Source organism: Bacillus rossius, chromosome 7, assembly GCF_032445375.1.
Source record: "Bacillus rossius redtenbacheri isolate Brsri chromosome 7, Brsri_v3, whole genome shotgun sequence".
In the NCBI taxonomy this organism is placed as follows: Eukaryota; Metazoa; Arthropoda; class Insecta; order Phasmatodea; family Bacillidae; genus Bacillus; species Bacillus rossius.
Window position 1 is genome coordinate 24,681,707 of NC_086335.1, and position 18,719 is coordinate 24,700,425.

The 18,719-nt window shown below is 36.8% G+C and overlaps 1 protein-coding gene across 1 annotated transcript in view; it reads left to right on the top strand.

Annotated features, from left to right (window-relative positions):
- Nucleotides 1–18,719, top strand: part of LOC134533756 (adenylate cyclase type 2) — a 507,221-nt gene that overhangs the window by 134,805 nt on the left and 353,697 nt on the right. The gene's annotated exons all lie outside the window — the stretch shown is intronic.

Genomic DNA, 18,719 nt, shown 5'->3' on the forward strand with positions numbered 1-18,719 from the left:
AACTTATTCCAAAACAAAAATAATGCATACAGTATATACTGTTTGGTTGTTACTGTCTAATTGTCACCCCACATTGTTCGTCTGTGATATTGTCCTAATTCCTTTCACAAATTTAATTGTGCTTTCTTTGGATTCAAAATTTGACATCATCTGAATATGGCTAGTTTTCTGTGTGTTTGTGTATTCATCTGACCTTGTATATTCTTCTGGGGTTCTCTATTACATACAGAACAAACTTGCAATGGTGAAACATATGTCGAAAATAATACGATATATTTATTTTTCTCGCCACTCTTTCAGAGAGCCCCTTAATTGAAAACCAAATAGCGAAGAAAAACAGTACCCAAAAGGCTGCATGAGACTAACAGGCACCGTCATGTACGTACAGGCGAGCACAATGAACTCTACCGGATTTTCGCCGTTATGTTGATCAACCACAGCCGTGGCTCAGGTTGTTTGGAAGTCACGCAGACACTTTCCTGCGCCTCTTCCTGTAGATCAACGCAGACAACTTCATGACAGAAGAATATATAAAATAACCATGCTCTGTGAAGCTGCACAGAAGGAAAAAAAATGTTGTTTCTTTCAGAATACCCTACGTTTTATTTTAAAAAAAATCATTTTTAAGTACTTCTTGTACTGAGCAGAAACATTTGTAAGTGGAAATAAAATATTTGGAGTCCCTACATTACATTTATATGGGTTGCTATGAATTTTCATATTTATTTTTTGTGCCAGTTAATATGGACGACCTGCAAAAAAGTTTTGTAACAGCAACAAAAATTAAAAAAAAAAAAAAACAATTATTGAGAATGTAATGAACGCTTTGACTACTAAGCTGTCCTCTAGCTTATGAACAACTATTTGCGCCAGTAAACGGCTTTATTTTCTGCAAGCTAAATCAAGAAAATATCTGTGAGTTTTTGGTGTCAGTTTATGAAATTTCGCACAGATATTTCGACCGGAATTGGCATTCTTATACTAGTTCTGAAAGTTATTTGTACATGAGTCTTTCAAAGCCTGTGAGTTTGTTGTTGGCAAAGTTCCTACCAGACGCACAAATGCAACCGACCGTTGTAACCGACAGTTCGTGGTTGTAGGTCGTGATCACCCTCAGCTAGGAGAGAGAGAGAGAGAGAGAGAGAGACTGCGGCGAACGTCCTGGCGGCGACGCGAGGAAAAACACTACACAGCACGCAGCTGTTGTCCTGCGAAAATAAAAAGCAAAATTAAAAATTTTGAAAAAAAAAAAAAACAAAAAAAAAAAAACACGATGGATGTAAATGTTGTAATCGAAATAGAATTAAATACAATTTTTGAAAAACCCCCGACTAAAAGGAAGTAACTAACGAAAGATTTACGAAAATCCGTCGGGGTTGCCATTGCCATTTCTGTTCCCAATTTCAATTCAAATATAGCAGTATAGAAAAGCTATTGTGTGTCTCGTAGAGATGCAGCAATTTATATCAGTTAAAGACTACATTTATTTGAGTACCAAACGCAATTTAAATTAGTCACAAACTCATAAAACTGCAAACTTTTAGTTAATTTCGGGGCAGGGAATGGCAGCTCAGACGGATTTTCTTGGATTTTTCATTATATTAATAGGTACGTAAATATGTGTAGTACCTACCTATATTTGATATTATTTCTGTGTCTATCACTACGAGTCAAAAGTAGGTCCATAAATGTAGGAAGAAATAAGAAAAGTCATAATTAGTTGGTTACATGACAGACTAAGCGACAAATCAACCCTTCTTAATATTTTTATTTTTATCTTTCGTTACTTACTTTCTTTAAGTCGGGGATTTTTCACAGATTTTATTTAATTGTTTTAAGATCACAACGTTTACATTCGTCGTGGGTGTTTCAAAAATTTTAATTTGGCTTATTATTTTTAACTTTTTACAGAATTCTTACGTTACTGTCTTAATATCTGTCTATTGGTCTGTCCTTCTTATGTTTGGTGTCTTACAAATTTTCCCCCTCACATTTTACCTCCGTACTGTTCCATTTTATGTTTTTTTATTGTACCCCTGTGCAGCTAACGTTTTGTTGAGAGTTGTATCTTTTAAGATATTGCAAAATGAAACTGTTTTATATTTTCGTGTAAAAGTAAATAATTGTAGAACAATGTAATAACCATTAATAATAGAACAGTACCGAGTCACAACATTTTTCCGATATGCCGATACGCTGATATGCTGATACAACTGTTGCCAATTCACCGATTCCGAACCGATACAGGAGAAAATACATTTTGGTAAAAAAAAATTCATAATTTTACTATAGTAGTAATTTTACTGTAGTAGCTATAGCTTACTCTAAATAACTCATTTTAAGAAAAGCATGCAATGTAAATGCACATGATTTTAGTTTATAAACGTAACATAACGTCTCTTTTTTCAACCCGTAGTTTTAATTTTAGCTTGTTTTCCTTTGTTTGTTCACGACAGTTAGCTGCTTATTTTAACATGAATTTAATAATGGAATGGTTTTCGAAGATGTTCTAATTTATCATTAGACCCTCAGCAGTTCATGTACAGAAGCAAGAAGAAAAATGTTTATTACAGCGCCCTTTGGCGATTTAAAATAATAATTTCTAGAACCATCGCCGATGAATCACAAACATTTTACAGAAAACCGTATCTAAGTCGGTCAAACTATTTTGGAGATAAATGAAAACATTAGTTTTTTGCACACAACCAACCTCTCGCCCTACACGCATACAACTTCTCCGCTCCATCGTGAGTAATGAATGTGGCCCTGGCAGTGTTTATATTAGTGACGGAGCCAGTAAATAATTTGAAATAACTACAAACCATTCTATTTTTAATTATACTTATATATTAGCGGTTGTTGGAAACTATAATTTTAGAAATTTGGGAGACGACACGCCAGTAAATTAAAATTAACTAAAGATGATTATTTAGTAATTAGTAATAATTGATTCATATCAATGGAAAAAAAAATTCTGGTTTTAGTCCTCTCGTAAATAAGTTTAAACAAAAAATGAAATTATAAACTTTTATTCACACAAAATTTTTTTTTAATCAGCATTCCATTTTTTTGGGTTTATTTGTCAGAACTAAGCAATCAAGAATTCGTTCAAAAATTCGTTAAATTATGTTGGTAATTCGTATATTCGTTTTTGGATTTTAGCTAAAAAAGATTTAGGATCTTTGGAAAATAACTTTTTTCAACTACACGCTGGATTTTTTTACATTTTACTCAAAAATTTATTAAATCTTCATTACAACCATTAGGCTCTCTCCACATGAGCGTGACATGTTGCGTTCATGGCTCCCAAGGTATCTGTTGGTAGTCTCATAGTGCTGCCATTTTTGAACTTGATTTATTTTACTTCATAAACACACTAGCTTCGGTAACCGCCATTGACGAGTTGGAATTCCGTTTTATCGCAATGTTCACTGATACAATCAGCTCTGTAAGTTTGAATATAGCTACCAAACAAATTGTAAAGCGTAGTATCGTCACCACATAGAGGTCATAGAGGTTAAGGTTGAGGTCACCGGAATCCAAGATGAACTTCAGTTTCCCGGTCATTGACCCCATTCTCAATCCTCAGCATGCAGCCTGTGCCCGTATTGTCATTTATAACTACTGACACTGAAAACAATTTTTGAGTGTGCTATTCATGCTCAGCTTCCTATTTTCCTATTAGTAGATAAGATGGAATGCATTTTTATTCATACAACTAAAACTAGCCCTAATAGTTATAACAAAATTATTGTTGTAATTTTGGAAAATGGCAAAGATAAGTTTGTAGTTGTATTGTTTTCATTATTCATACCACAAATTCGAACTTCGGCTTTATTTAATTTGGAGGTATGATTTTTACTATAAAACAACACTTTACCACTCTTTAACACCTAATATGTGCCAGTTAAGAGTGTGGTGAACAAGGTTATTGTTGCACGTATATTATTAATTTCTGCTGCCTCACCTCCCGATTGATTTGTGGAGAAGATGTGAGTAGTGTACTTCGGTATTTCCTGCGCCTGGTGCCGGTGCCTGGAGGTGGAGCTGATGTCCACCATCTTAGATTGTGACGTCACGACAGCCATTTAGGTGACGAATTTCCTCAAAATGCCTAAAAATTTACCTATTTCGAAGGAAAAATACCCGTCTTAAGGGAAATTTTCAGGTTTTATTACTCAAAAAGTCAAAAATTTGAAATTTGAAATCCCTCAAAAGACTTTTGCCTTCAAAAAAAACGAAAATTCTCCATGTGGCCAACCGCCCCAACCCGCTGAGGCCATGATCTTGACATTGAGCGTAAACTTGAGATTCTTTAATTTTTAACCAAAACATTTCGAAAAAATTCCCCCCAGAAAATTGTTTCATTCAAATGTTTAGTTACTCAATCCATCTCGGGCCTCGGATCGATTCCCGGCGATAGTAAACACGTGACGTATTAATAAAAATATTTAAAAAATTCTTATTAACAATTTAATATAATTTAAATGAAATGTCTTGCCTACGTCACACGCACCATCTTGGATTCTATAACTCCCGCAATTATTAATTGTGATGTCTGGTCCGTCATTTTGAAAATACGTTATTTTCATCCCAAAAATTCGGGAAATAAATTATAATTCATAACAAAATTTAATTAATAAAATTGTAATTAAAACGTATTTATGTCATGAAGTCCTCATTTAAACCCGGCGAGGTCATTGGATTCAAAATGGCGACAAATCCTTCCTCCATTGAAGCCACCTCCACACTGACCTCCCACCACTAATTCCAAGGCAGATATTTCGTCAGCCAGTCTGCTGGAGGCCGCCATCTTGGATCCGACATATTGTTTTCGTTCGCTAGAGGGCGCTGCCGCCGTATTAGTTTAAGTTTTACCCACTAGATTGCAGGAATAATTTATTTTCAGGGCACCCGCCATCTTGAAATTTGGCAACCATCTTGGAAATTCGTAATAATTAACCTACAAAGTCGAAAAAAAATTATAAAATTAATTAAAAAATTACTTTTTAAAATAATGATTGCTTCGATCACCTCAATTTGTTATTTGATGGATGAAAAAATATAATTTAATTAAAATTGCCATTAAAGTGACAGGTTCAAGAAATAAAACAACAAAATTAGAAATAAAAATAATTATTATGTAATTTCTACAAGTACAAAAAAAAAATTATACAGTCTTCTTAGAAGGCGAAGCGAGACCTTTACATGCCTTGACATGTGTTTTCAGGGCAATACTTCTGACAGTCGATTAACCAGGAACATCCAGATGTTGGCTAGACACATCCAGTCTGTGTCCAGCCATGTTCTGATGTAAGGCACGTCTTTTAAGACTCAGGAAAGCATGTCCAGTAGGTGGCTCCCCGCAACCCAGGTGGTAACCAGGCGCCCAATAGGTGGTCAGACACATCCAGCCAGTAGTCAAGAGGTATTTTTCGTCGATACTCGGTGAACATTTTAAATAGTCCATGAACAAAATCATGCGCATAGGCCAAGAGGATCCGAACCAACATGTACTTTATTGACAACGTTCGGCGAACATTTGAATCAGGTCATGTTCCATGTCTAGCGAATAGATAAGTCGTTTCCGAACCACGAGGCCAATAATGTTCTGAGTGAAGACTTAACAATTAACATTCAAAAAAGGAAGCGAAATTTCAAAAAAAGCACACTAAAAAAAGTAAAGCACATTAAAAAAAAGAAAGCTCAATCGATTAAATGAAAGAACAATCGGGAGCACAATCAACGAAAAGGACGCACATTTTGACGAAAATTCAACTCAGTTAGATACGATCTCATCGCAGGGATACGATCGCATCGGAGAGATACGGCACAGGGATTCTCGCCACATGAATAATATCTTGTCACAGGTATACGATATAGCAGAAGGAATACGATCTCATCAGCAGGATACGATAATACAGGCTTGAATTCGTACATTTTCATGAACATTCAACCAAATAGGATGCAATCGTCCATTTGCGGTAGGTTACACTGCCTTTAACTGTCTTTGGCTCCAAAAGACATCGGCTCCAAAATTCTTTCGCTCCAACAGTCTTTGGCTCCAAACGTCTTTGGCTCTAAATGCCATTGGCTCTAAACGCCATTGACTCCAAAAGTCATTGGTTCCAAAAGTATTTGGCTCCAACTGTTTTTGGCTCCAAAAGTCATTGGCACCAAAAGTCATTGGCTCCAAAAGTCTTTGGTTCCAACAGTCTTTGGCTCCAACAGGCTTTGGCTCCAACAGGCTTTGGCTCCAAAAGTCTTTGGTTCCAACAGGCTTTGGCTCCAAAAGAATTGGCACCAAAAATCTTTGGCTACAACAGTCTTTGGTTCCAAAAGTCATTGGTTCCAATAGTCATCGGTTCCAGCTGTCTTAGACCTAACTGCTCCAGCATTATTCGGCTGCATGGTGACTTTGCTACGAAGCTACAAGACTACAAGACTACGAGGATACGAGACTACGAGGCAACAGTACTATGAGACTACGATTCTACGAGGCTCCAACTAGCTACGAAATTACCAGGCTCCAACTAGCTATGATATTACAAGGCTCCAACTAGCGACGATATTACGAGGTTACAACTAGGTACGTGATTACGAGGCTTCAAACTACGATTCTACATGGCAACAGACTATGATACTACAGGGCTACAAGCTTTTTGGATACTAAGCTACAAGTCTATGAGACTGCAAGGCTACCTGGCTACATGGCAACACAGGCTGCGAAACTACGAGGCTACAGGAATACAAGATTACAAGACTACGGGACTACAAGACTACGAGGTAACAGGACTATGAGACCACAAGTCTACGAGGTTCTAATTAGCTATGAGACTACGAGGCTACGAGCCTACCTACGAAACTTCGTGGCTACAGTACTTCAAGACTAGAATGCTACGAGTCTACAAGGCTCCAACAGACTAAAATAGCTCCATTCAGCAGTTAATTTATCTCTTGCAAATAACTTGTTGCAAGTAGTCCTGATTCTTGCAACAGTTGTCACCAAATGCTGTGTTTTACAGGCAGTCGCTCTGTAATGCGGCATGTGAGATGCTCACTCACAATCGCAATAGAAGTAGGGCTTCTCTAGACATCAAAGAGATGGAAGTTCGTCTTGCATGATAGTAATTTTCAGCCGTCTTAAGGCATATTATTTGACTGAGTAATGTTTTTTTAAAATTAAAACTAATACAATTATTGTAACTGTTGATTTAGTAACGGAAATTCACTTATTTAATGTAAATCCGAATAAATTTGCATATCTTAGTAAGAAAAAAAGTTTCATGCGGATATTGATCTCTCAGAAATAACAAGAGAACATCAGCAAAAGTCTCGCCAGGAATAACCAGGAGCACACGGAGAAAACCAACAGAAGTGTCGCCTTGTATGACCAGAAGAACTTGGAGAAACCAACAATATATTGGCAGGAATAATTAGAACACGGAGAAAACAAACGCAAGTTTTCCTAAATCAAGATCAGTAAATCACAAAAAAAAAAAAAAAAATATAAAAAAAAATAAAAAATAAAAACAAAAACAAATAGTTTCTGCCAGCTTGTGAACTTCTCCTTTGTTCAGCAAGGATACAGTTGTAGCACAAGTGCCAGAATTTTCGTAATTAGTTATTTTCATTTATTTAATTTATTTTATATAGCCTTGTCACCTTCACAAACCACTCATACAAAGCTGATAAGCTACGCCGACGAGTCCGTGGGAAAGGACTATAATTACGCGAGTCCTGAATCGCATGTCCCGGAAACCCGGCCGGCTGCTGTAAAAATAGCTGACAGTGAAACACGGTGCTTCTGGGGCCACGGGGTTTTGAGATATGTCCTTGTGGAAATACGAGCGGTATTTTCAACTCCCGGCCGGCGTAAGTTATGGAGGACGCCGGGACAGTAAAGATTTTGTCTCTAGTCCGCCATTTCCCTTTGGACTCCATAGACTGCAATATAACAGTTGTTACACAACCCACGATACCAGGGTAGTGCCAACTAGGGGTACAGGAGTACCCTTTACACGGTAAGTTATCCTGTGGGGAAAAAGTATGTCTTTGACCTCTCTCCTTTATTCCCCATATTTTCATGTATATATACATATCTGTGTGTGTATATGCAGAGGTTTTTGTGTGGTGAGTCAGTCATGTGTTTAGGTATTGGTGTGAGTAGTATTTGAGTGAGTAAGGGGTATCCAGTTGTTTAAGTGTAAGGTGCATGCAAGGGTTGGTGTGAGTGTTTTGTGTATGCGGTGGTGTGAATAAGTTGTATGTGCAGGTGGTATATATATTATATTATATTATATTATATTTATAATATATATTATATAAAATATATTATATATAATATATAGGTATGAATGTTTTTTTGTTTGTCCCATATGCGTTCCTAAACCATTCATACGATTGCGATGAACATTGGTGAGTTTTTGCGCGCAAATACGCGAAGGTTTCTGAATCAGAACAATAATTCTACAATAGATGGCGCGCGAGTCTTTAAAAAAAATGCATGTATTTATATTTTTTTTACGGCTAATGCCAATATTAACTTAGCATTATCCAGGTTCGTTGGGTAAAGTCCGAATAATCTCTAAAATAAATTTTAATTCGCAGTTGACACGTGTGCACCTAGGTCTACCCAACGCTGACTGGGTAGTGTTAGGGGTCGCGTCACCTATGAGCACGTGACGCCGACATCCCACACGCCGCTCAGTGCACGCACGCCATTCCGTGAGCGTTTCTATAAAACGTTTCAACGTCTGTGAAGGGATCAAAATGCTTTTACTTTAACAACGAACAGTATTTTCAATTAATATTAACGGACACGGAACTATTGAGAAAATGTTCTCAAGGAACCATTTTCTTGTTTGTCAGCATAAACTGATTAATATTGAAAATGTGTCGTCCAAAAAAAAAAAATAAAATAAAAACTTGGCATCCACTATAACTCGAAGGTATTAAAAGTGGACACAACGTTTAATGTAAGTACTTACTATGTGATAATTCTTATTAATTGAATTAGTTTTTTTACTAAATGTTAAACAATAAATGCTATCGTAATTCAAAACCAGATCTGGACAGCTGAAATATCTTGCTGAATAGTTTCAATCACAAACATATTTATTTTTTTCCCCTTCAGCATCTTTTCTTGATCAATTCCGATTACAGTTGGAATATCAATTATTAAATATTAAAGAGAAGTTGAGATAAACCACTACTTTGCGGAACACCTAATATCATGAAATTGAAATTGCATTTGCTAATTTGACTGCAAAGCGTCTATTTGTAAGACATTGACTGATACACACTTAATTAACATATTTTTGTACAAAAGAAAATTTTTTTTTTAATGTTTTAAATGTTTGTTTGAGCTTTATTTAAAACATGTTGAAATGATAATTCTACAGTTACTAAAAACTAAAACGCTGCAAAACTAAATTTTTTTTTTTTTGCAAAACTCCGTTTCCCCGGAGAAACCCCCGGAATGGCCGTCGCATGGGGAGCCTAAGAAAAGAAATGGGCTCCCCATTTGGAAGCCACCTGGAAGGTTTTTTTCTGTTCCACCCACCGTTTCTTTGGTAGCCTGACTTGTTACAAGGGATTGTATTATTAGAAAATGCCACCATTTCGTCTGGGCAATCCGCCTTGGAGGAGCCGGGGCGCGAACCCGGGTCCTACAAGTCACAAGACAGGCGCTCTACCCCAGAACCAGAGCAGTAGAGCGACAATCGACCGTCTTCTTAACACTGACATGATGTTATTCCACGAGTTTAATGTAGTTTCGTGTGACAATAACACGTGCAGTACGTGTAGTAACATCTAACCTCGGTAACGAACAAATTTATGTATTGTTATGTTCTTCGTTCAGCATGAATTATGTAATTTCATAACAGTGAAATATAATTTGTATCACTAGTCTGGCAATTTTTTTAGTTGATTTTCTTTCAACAAACTTACAGTCCCGCTGTACAATAGTTATATAGAACTGTAGACTAGTAAAAAAAAACTGGTTGTCGGTAAAGTCGGTTTACGGACGATAGTTTAACGTGACAACGTCATAACAAAACATTGATGAAATGATTGCATACTTTTATGAATAAAATTGAATAATTTTTATTTTAATAATTAAAGAATAAATACTTGAAATTATACTTGTATTAAGAATTTTAAAATGCAAGAATAATTAACCTTTATTGCCGAAATTGTTGTAATAAGCAATGAAAACCACATTAACTTTTCACTTCTCTTTATAAACAGTCGACGAAACAGTTCACGTGTAGATGTAAGTTGTGTGCTGCCGCTGTATTTCTTCTCCTCGGACGCATAGGCCAATCGAGTGGAAGAGAGATAGATGCGGCGCAAGCGTACAATGAGCGTAACGGAAAACTTTTTCGTGCGTGCAGCCGGCGTTCATCAATTTATTAGACGTTGTCACGTCAAAAAAAACTTACAACTTATCTATGAGGAATCGCTTTCAGGAGGTAAAGTCTATAAAAGGTGTAATAATAAAACAAAATGTACTGTAAAGAAGTGTAAATTCAAGGCTGAAGGAAAATTTTGTATTTCGAAGTGTCACGGCAGTCTAACTCAAATAAATAACAATTCTTTTGTTCTTAATAACAACATAATTACTATTTTGTGACAGTGCCATTATGTGAACTATTTTCATAATTATTTTTGTCTGCTAGAGGGTGCTGTCACCAAATTAGTTTAATTTTTACCCGCTAGAGTATAGTAGTACTTATTACCGTGGCGTCCGCCATATTTTCACCCGTCTTGGCCACCATATTAAAATCCTGTAATTTATATACTAAACAGTCAGTAGCCAAGAGGTATTTTTCCTCGATACTCGGGCGAACATTTTAAATGGATCATGTAAAAAATCATGCGCATAGGCCAAGCGTCTCCGAACCGAAAGGTACTATTCGCCGATACGCCACCGACAATTCAAACAGTTCATATTCAGTGTCATGCGTATAGACCAGTCGTATTCGAACCACGAGGTCAATCATGGACTGAATACAGTCTAGCCGATGCGCATTAAAAAAAAGGAATTACAATCAACGAAAAGGACACAAAACCTGAAGCACATTCTAAAAAGAAAGTATAACCAAAAAAGGAAGCAATTCGACTAAGATTAAGCACTTTTAACGAAAAGGACACATATTTGTACGAAAATTCAACCCAATGGGATACGATATTGCCACAGGTATACGTACTCGCCACAGGGCCTACGGTAATACAGGATTGACTCCATACATTTAACGAAATTGGTGTACATTTAAACAAACATTCAAATAAATAGGATAAAATCTTCAATTTACGGTAGGCTCCAAATGTTATTGTCATCAAAAGTCTTTGATTCCAGCTGTCATTGTCTCCAACAGTAGGGGGGGGGGGGGCTTAACAAACCAGGCCTAGTCCACCACAACAGCGCGCGCCCGTGTCTGGGTTCGGACTGTTGTAGACGGGCCTTAATAAACCAGGCCTAGTCCACCACGTGTCTCGCCCGCTCTTCCCCGGAGTTGCTTGTGTTTGGAAGGGAAGAATGACGGTCGCCCGAGGGAAATGCATGTGGAAGCAGGTGGGCGGGGCTAATGCCGGGGGGTGGCGACACCCTGGTCATCGCAAAGTGGCCGGGCCGCAGCTGGGATGCCCCCCCTCCCCCGCGTGCACGGGGCGACAACTCCTCGCAACTCTTGCGAGCAAAGTTGCGCCCAGGCCCGTAACTGGAGCGGCGTAGTTGGCCCCGGCCAATCACCGAGCGGCGGAGCGGTGTCTCGCTGCCATGGCGACAGCCTCGGGCATACCTGCCAACTTGTACGATTTTCCCGGAAAATGTACGAAAAATAGCTTCGTTGTACGATTTTACGGACAAGTGTTATTTTGTACGAATTTTCCACAACTTTGAATAAGTTCTGCGTAACAGAACGATTTATCTCGAGTATTGTAATCGATATATCGATGTGAACCTTAGGAAACGATATATTTACATTAGAGTATGTGTCGATACTGTTGTATCGTTTGTTTTATCCCGTTTGTTGATGCTGATGGTTTTCTGTTTTCATTAGTTGCAGTTGAGATGGCGGTGTTTTAGCGGAGTTAATTCATGCGTGATGTAATTTGATTTAAAGACTTTTTTAATGTAGCAGTATACCATTTGTGCAGTAATTTGGCATTGTTACGTTTAGTTTCTTTATTCATTATGGTTTCGGCCTTTGAGGCACAAGTTTTTTGTTAGGTAAGCCGTTAACCTGTTTCTCAGGTTATTGTTTGATTTAAATTCGGTAAAAATGAGTACTACGAAAAAACAGAAAGTGTATAATCAAGTATTTAGAGAACAGTACAGTGTTGAATTCTCTTTTATTAAGAAGTCTGTAAAGGGTGACATATTTGCTTACTGTACAGTTTGTCATTCCGACATAAATATTGCACATGGTGGGAAAACGGACATAACGGTTCATTGTCGAAGCGCCAAACATGCCGCAAATGTAAAATGCCAGGAAGAAAGCCAGAAAATATCAACTTTTTTTGTCAAAACGGGAAATGCCGACTTAGACGTGATAAAAGCAGAGTGCCTGTTTACGGCCTTTTTGGTAGAGCATAATATACCCTTGACTGCTGCAGATCATGCAGGTGCATTGCTGCGGAAAATGTTTCCAAACTCAAAGATAGCTAAAAAGTACGGGTGTGCCAGAACTAAAACTGCAGCTATTGTAAGTGAAATGGCTTCTGATAAAACAGAAGACCTAGTCCATTGTTTACAAAATGGACCATTTGCTGTTGCTACTGATGGTAGTAACGACTCAAATGCGAAACTTTACCCGATTGTTGTCACATTCTATGATGAAAAGCAGCAGAAAATTGTTAACACAGTTTTGTCCATTTCTGCATTGGAAGGTGATTCCACCGGACGTAATATAGGGAACTTAGTGCTTTCACAGTTTGAACTCAAGAAAGTACCTGTTAAGAATTGTATAGCATTGTGTTGTGATAATGCAGCTGTAATGGTAGGTCGCAAGAACGGCGTTGCAGCTGTATTAAAAGAAAAGCAAAATGATCTCATAGTTGTAGGATGCATTTGCCATCTAATTAATCTGGCTGCCGAAAAAGCTGTAGGGGGTTTACCCATAAAAATAGATGAAATACTTTTGGATATATTCTATTACTTAGAAAAAAGTGCGAAGAGAATAGACAGATTTCACAAATTCCAAGAGCTTCATAATAAGGAAGCAAAAAATATTTTGAAACACGTTAGTACAAGGTGGCTCTCTCTTGGGCGTAGTTTGTGTAGGCTAGTTGAACAATGGGACCCATTGGTTAGTTTCTTCAGTGAAGAAGTTGCAAGTCAGAAATCGTCATCATCTGGTAGACTTAGCTCGTACAGAATTCCTAAGATGAGCCCCTCACAGAAAAAACAACCCATTCCAATTCCTGTTGGAGTAGGCCTAAATGCCAAAAATGAAAATGAACGCAAAAGGAAATCAGATTCCATTAGTGTCCCTAGTTCCAGTAGTAAGACAGTTGCTTTAGCAAGCTCTCGTGACAAACCTTGTTTGAAGAATCTAACTCCTGTCATTAATCGAGAAGAAAAGTTGTTTATGTTCCTGACATCTAAACTCAGCAAGGCTTTTTGTCTATTTCTTCTTAGTGTAATACCATCATTTGATAAGGTAAATACAACCCTCCAGTCGGCATCTCCACATATCCATGTCCTTAGGCAACTGTTGTTTGATTTTTTGAGAGACCTGTTATCAAACTTTGTCAAGCCGAAAGTAATTATAGGCAGCTCCTTACTTGAACTCGACTACCACTCCATTGAGAATCAGAAAGAAGATGCTGATTTAGTTGTAGGGAATCAGGCTGTAAACATTGTGAAAACACTGGAAGACAAAGAAAAAATAGTTTTCTATTCTTCTCTTCGTAAGTACTTTGTCTTAGCTTGCGATTACATTGTCAACAAGTTTACTTTAAAAGATGAGGTATTGAAACATGCAGAAGCTGCTAGACTCAGTAACATTGAGAATGCCAGCTTTTCTTCTGTCCATTATTTTGTGGAATTATTTCCTATTATGCTTGCTATAAAGGAAGGGGAAACACAAGATGCTGCTATAGACGAAATACAAAAGCAGTTCACAACTCTTCAGGTCAACGACATTTCAGATATTTGTGCAACAGAAGTAACTGAAGATATAAAATGGTCTCAGTTAGCCAGTATTCGAGGAGTAGATGGAGTGGCAAAGTATAATCGGATAGCTAGAGTAATGTTATCAATCTTATCCATCCCACACAGTAACGCAGAGTGTGAGCGTACTTTCAGCTTAATTAAGAAGAATCGAACACAGTTCAGGTCATCAATGTCAAATGAAACTCTGGAAGCAATTTCTATCCTCAAGTCAAGACAAACTGGTGTATGTTATGAACAGAATTATAGTGCAGAATTTTTGAAGAAAGCGAAGAAGGCGACAGCCTCCTCTTTGAAATCGCAATGCTCAACCTCAAATTAAGTTAAAAGACAATGAAACAACTGTTTATATACTTTTCTGTAAATTTACATCATATTTATGTGATAAATAGTTGGTTTAGGCTATTTAGCATTGCTTCTAGAATTATTTTTAATCAGTAATTTTTGTGGCATGGAGTAAAAATTGCCGCGTGTCCTTTACGCGAAAAATTAACATTTTGAAATGTCTTCCTAATTTTCATCTTGGAAAGTTGGCAGGTATGGCCTCGGGGAGAGACGAGTAACCCCGTGAGTGTTTTTGCGAAGTAACGACTGCATACTCACTGGTGTACGTATACACTGGCGTGGATGCGAGATATCTTACAAAGAAAGAATGGTAAGCGATAGTCTATATGAAATGTATTTTTACTTTGTTTTCCTGCGACGAATTCTATTTTTTTTGACCTCACTAAAGCTTAGCCCTTATTTTAATCCCGTTGCCGAATTTGTAGTAATTGGCTAAAAAAATATACATTTTTTTTAAGAATAATTACATTAATTTTTACAAATAAATTGGTTTTGTAACCTTTATTCATTGATCCTCAGTAAAGAAAAGTCAAAAGTCAAAGTTAACGTCTTACTGAGCAGTTAAAACCTATTGCTACCGTCTACTTCTCTGTGGAGGCGGTGAATTTACTGCAGACCTAGTGAGTGATTTAGAAATTGGATGTATTAATTCCATTGAGAGAGATGGATAATTTGTCCTTGGTAGTTTTTTTCATGCCTTTATTTCTGTGCGCGCCTGCTCCTGCGAGGAAAACATTTCAGCACCCTTCCAAGGAGTAGGCTCTGGGTAGAAACGTTTACAGAGTCTTAAGGCCACCACACATGATCAGTCCCGAAAAGTCAGTTCGTACTTAACAGTCAGAACTGATCAATCGGAACTGATTGACTGGTGGATTGGTGGACTGACAAACTGATGGCTTCCCATCAAACCGGACTGTGGACTGCCGTGTGTGGGAACAGCGTCTCGCCAATCCAAACAATCAATCAGCTGAGTGTCGTGACTCTTTGGTTGCTTTAATATCCCCCCCCCCCATTTTTTATTTCTAAAAGTCAACTAAAACATCCAAAGTTTCTTCTCTATTCTACGATGAAACGACACACTCAACAGCAACCACAATATGGATCTTGTGCGCGGAAGGTTTCAGTTCAGTCCAAACTGATAGTTCGGACTGTTCAGTCCGAACTGAGAACCTGGATTGATCGTGTGTGCATAGGGTCTCAATTCAGTCCAAACTGTCAGTTCGGCATGAGCAGTACAAACTGGGGACCTTTAGCCAAAACCGTACTATAACGGGTTCAATTTTTTATGCTATTCCCACAAGCGTAAATCTTCAAGATGGCGGACCGGCGTGAGGCAATATAAACTCGTATATATTCACTTTCGTAATTATTATGTGACGTACAAAATGTATTAGTGTGCCAAATCAAACTTTATGAAAGTAAAACTACCCTGGAATATATTTGTAATCTTAAATAGTCATAGAGCGAAATAATCATAAGTTTTAAATTAACGTACAAAAACTGGCATTACTCTTTTAACAATAAATAGTCTCCTCCAACAGTTCCTGCAGTCTCGATAGCACGGCGGCAGAGAGCGCAGTTGTGAAACTAAAGGAGAGCTTTTGACGTCATTCAAACCTCATGACTGAAAAACCTTTCACCTTATTTAAACATATAGATAGAATATTAAAATTGTGTTTTAAGCAAATATGCCTTACTACATTTTAATTTTAATTTTATTTCTAAAATAACATTAAAGTAGTATAATATATGTGAACCGATAGACTTAAGAACTATTACAATGAAATTAGCATCTTTAATGTGAATTAGCCACATGAGTTGTATGATTAATTAAATTAAATTTTATAAACAGATCTTAAATAAAAATACATTTAAAGATAACTCAGATTTCCTTGTAAGCTTTCAATTTTATGTAACTATATTTTAAAACTAACCTACCAAGGAAAATTAAAGCAAGTTAATCTTATTTACTCTATTTATTTTTTAAATAGTAAACCAAATTTGTTATTTTTTTACAAGTGAAGTATAAAAGATTAAATATCAAAAATCATATACAAGGTTACATATTTGTTTTAATAAACAGCTGCAATTTTAATATTTAAAATGTACATCAAGATGTTTCTCCTACCCTGATATACTTTCTATAGTCGGCAACTGCGTTGGCTCGTTGTCTATTAGCATTCTAGGTATCGTGTGTGTAGGGTAACGAATTCTTTGTCCTCTTCTGCTTAACAAACTTTAATGCCACCTTCCATACCCACGGGCATAACAGAAGGTATAGCAGAAACTTAGCATCGTGTGGGGTGGGCCTTAGGCACCCACTTAGGGTCCCGCATTCCTAGGCTCACATAAGGTCTGCAAAAAAAAATTGGTTGTCTGTAAAGTCGGTTAACGGGCGATAGTTTAACGTGACAACGTCATTTCAAAACATTAATGAAATGATTGCATACTTTTATGAATTAAGTTGAATCATGTTTATTTAATTATCACTATTTTGTATGGAAACAAAGAAGAAGTGAAATGAAATCAACATTTTAATTGATAAATTTACTTTTATTTGCACTAATTAATTCAAATATGTTAATTACTTTAACGAACAGATTATTTTAACTATAACTTTGATACATGTTTGCTATTTTACTTCTTCCAATCTGTGTTATTCTGTTAAGGATAGGTCGATGATAGGAAAAGTAGGAAACGAATGGGAGTGTTTAAAGTTTAATGTGCCTCGAAAAAGTCAAATCGATGGTTGTTCCAATCGAGTGGAAGAGAGAAAGATGCGGCGCAAGCGTACAATGGGCGTAACGGGACACAATGTAACGGGACAATGTGCGTAACGGGACACTTTTTCGTGCGTGCAGCCGGCGTTCATCGATTAATTAGACGTTGTCACGTCAAAAAAAAAACACGCCATTTTAAAACTGCTTAAGTTATCCCAATGGTGTACATTTTATGAAAGCATTTAAGAATACGCTAAGGGTGGATAATTAGTTTTATGTTCCTGCATTTCGTTTTAACACGGTATTGTAATAATGGCTAAAACGCGTACTTTTTTTTTTAAAATTCAGAATAATTTTTAGGCATTAAACATTGAGTACCGATTATTGAAAGCACTCAGTAGACTTAAATTACCCCTTAATCTTCATTTCCACGATCTATAACGTTATGTTTACCGCTCAAATCTCACAAGAAGAAGCCTGCGCGCCAGTTCAGACTTGTCGAGGTCCCGCACTAGAGGCACCTTCTAGCGTCGCGCCTTGCCAATGAAAATACACCTTAAACCTTGTAGGCCATTGTCATCTTAAACGTCGGCACGTGACTGTATGAATTTAGACCCTTCCAACCAAAACCAATAAGCGAGCAGTTCAGCTGCGGCGACAAAACACTGGAGAACATCGCGCGATGAAGAGCACCACCGAGTTGGATAAGGTTATGCAACAAACGACCAATTGTATTTCAAATAAATGTATTCAAATAGTATTTTAAAAATAATTGTTTTGAATAAATACCTTTAAAGTAATTATTTGAGCTAAGATGGTAATTTTGATACTCCATACAAGCACTTATTAAAATATATATATATCTACTTATAATAATAAATCTGTTCCGAGGTAAAGAGTCTGTAATTGGATAAAATTTGAAAAAAAAAAAATATTTGAAACAGCTTCGTACATAATCAAGAACTCAAAAATATAGTTTTAAATTAATTGGCTATTTGTCTGTTCCGGCATCAGGCGAAAACTAGTTGATGGATTATTATGAATTTTTTTGTCATTAAGTTCTTTGGCTTACTTAAACACTAGGCTTCATATAATTTAAGAATTATATCCCTAAGGGGGTGATAAATGAGTAAATATGGTTTGAAATAAATTAATTATAACTTCGAAGCTAATCAATCTACTGGTTACCAATAATAAACATATCAAAACAACTGGCCACAAATTTACTATTCTGCAGAATTGAACTTCTAACGGGTACAAAAAGGAGTAAATAAGGTTTTAAGACCGTAAATTATATCTCCGAATCTAATCAAGCATAATAAAATATATTGGGTACCAATAGTAAAAAAAAATACTACCAACCAAAATTTTACCATTTTACGAAATGTTACACCATATAATAATCGTCGAGTACATTAGCTTATGCCCGTACTATATATGTCGGCATTTTCGGGGTATTTTTGTTATATGCA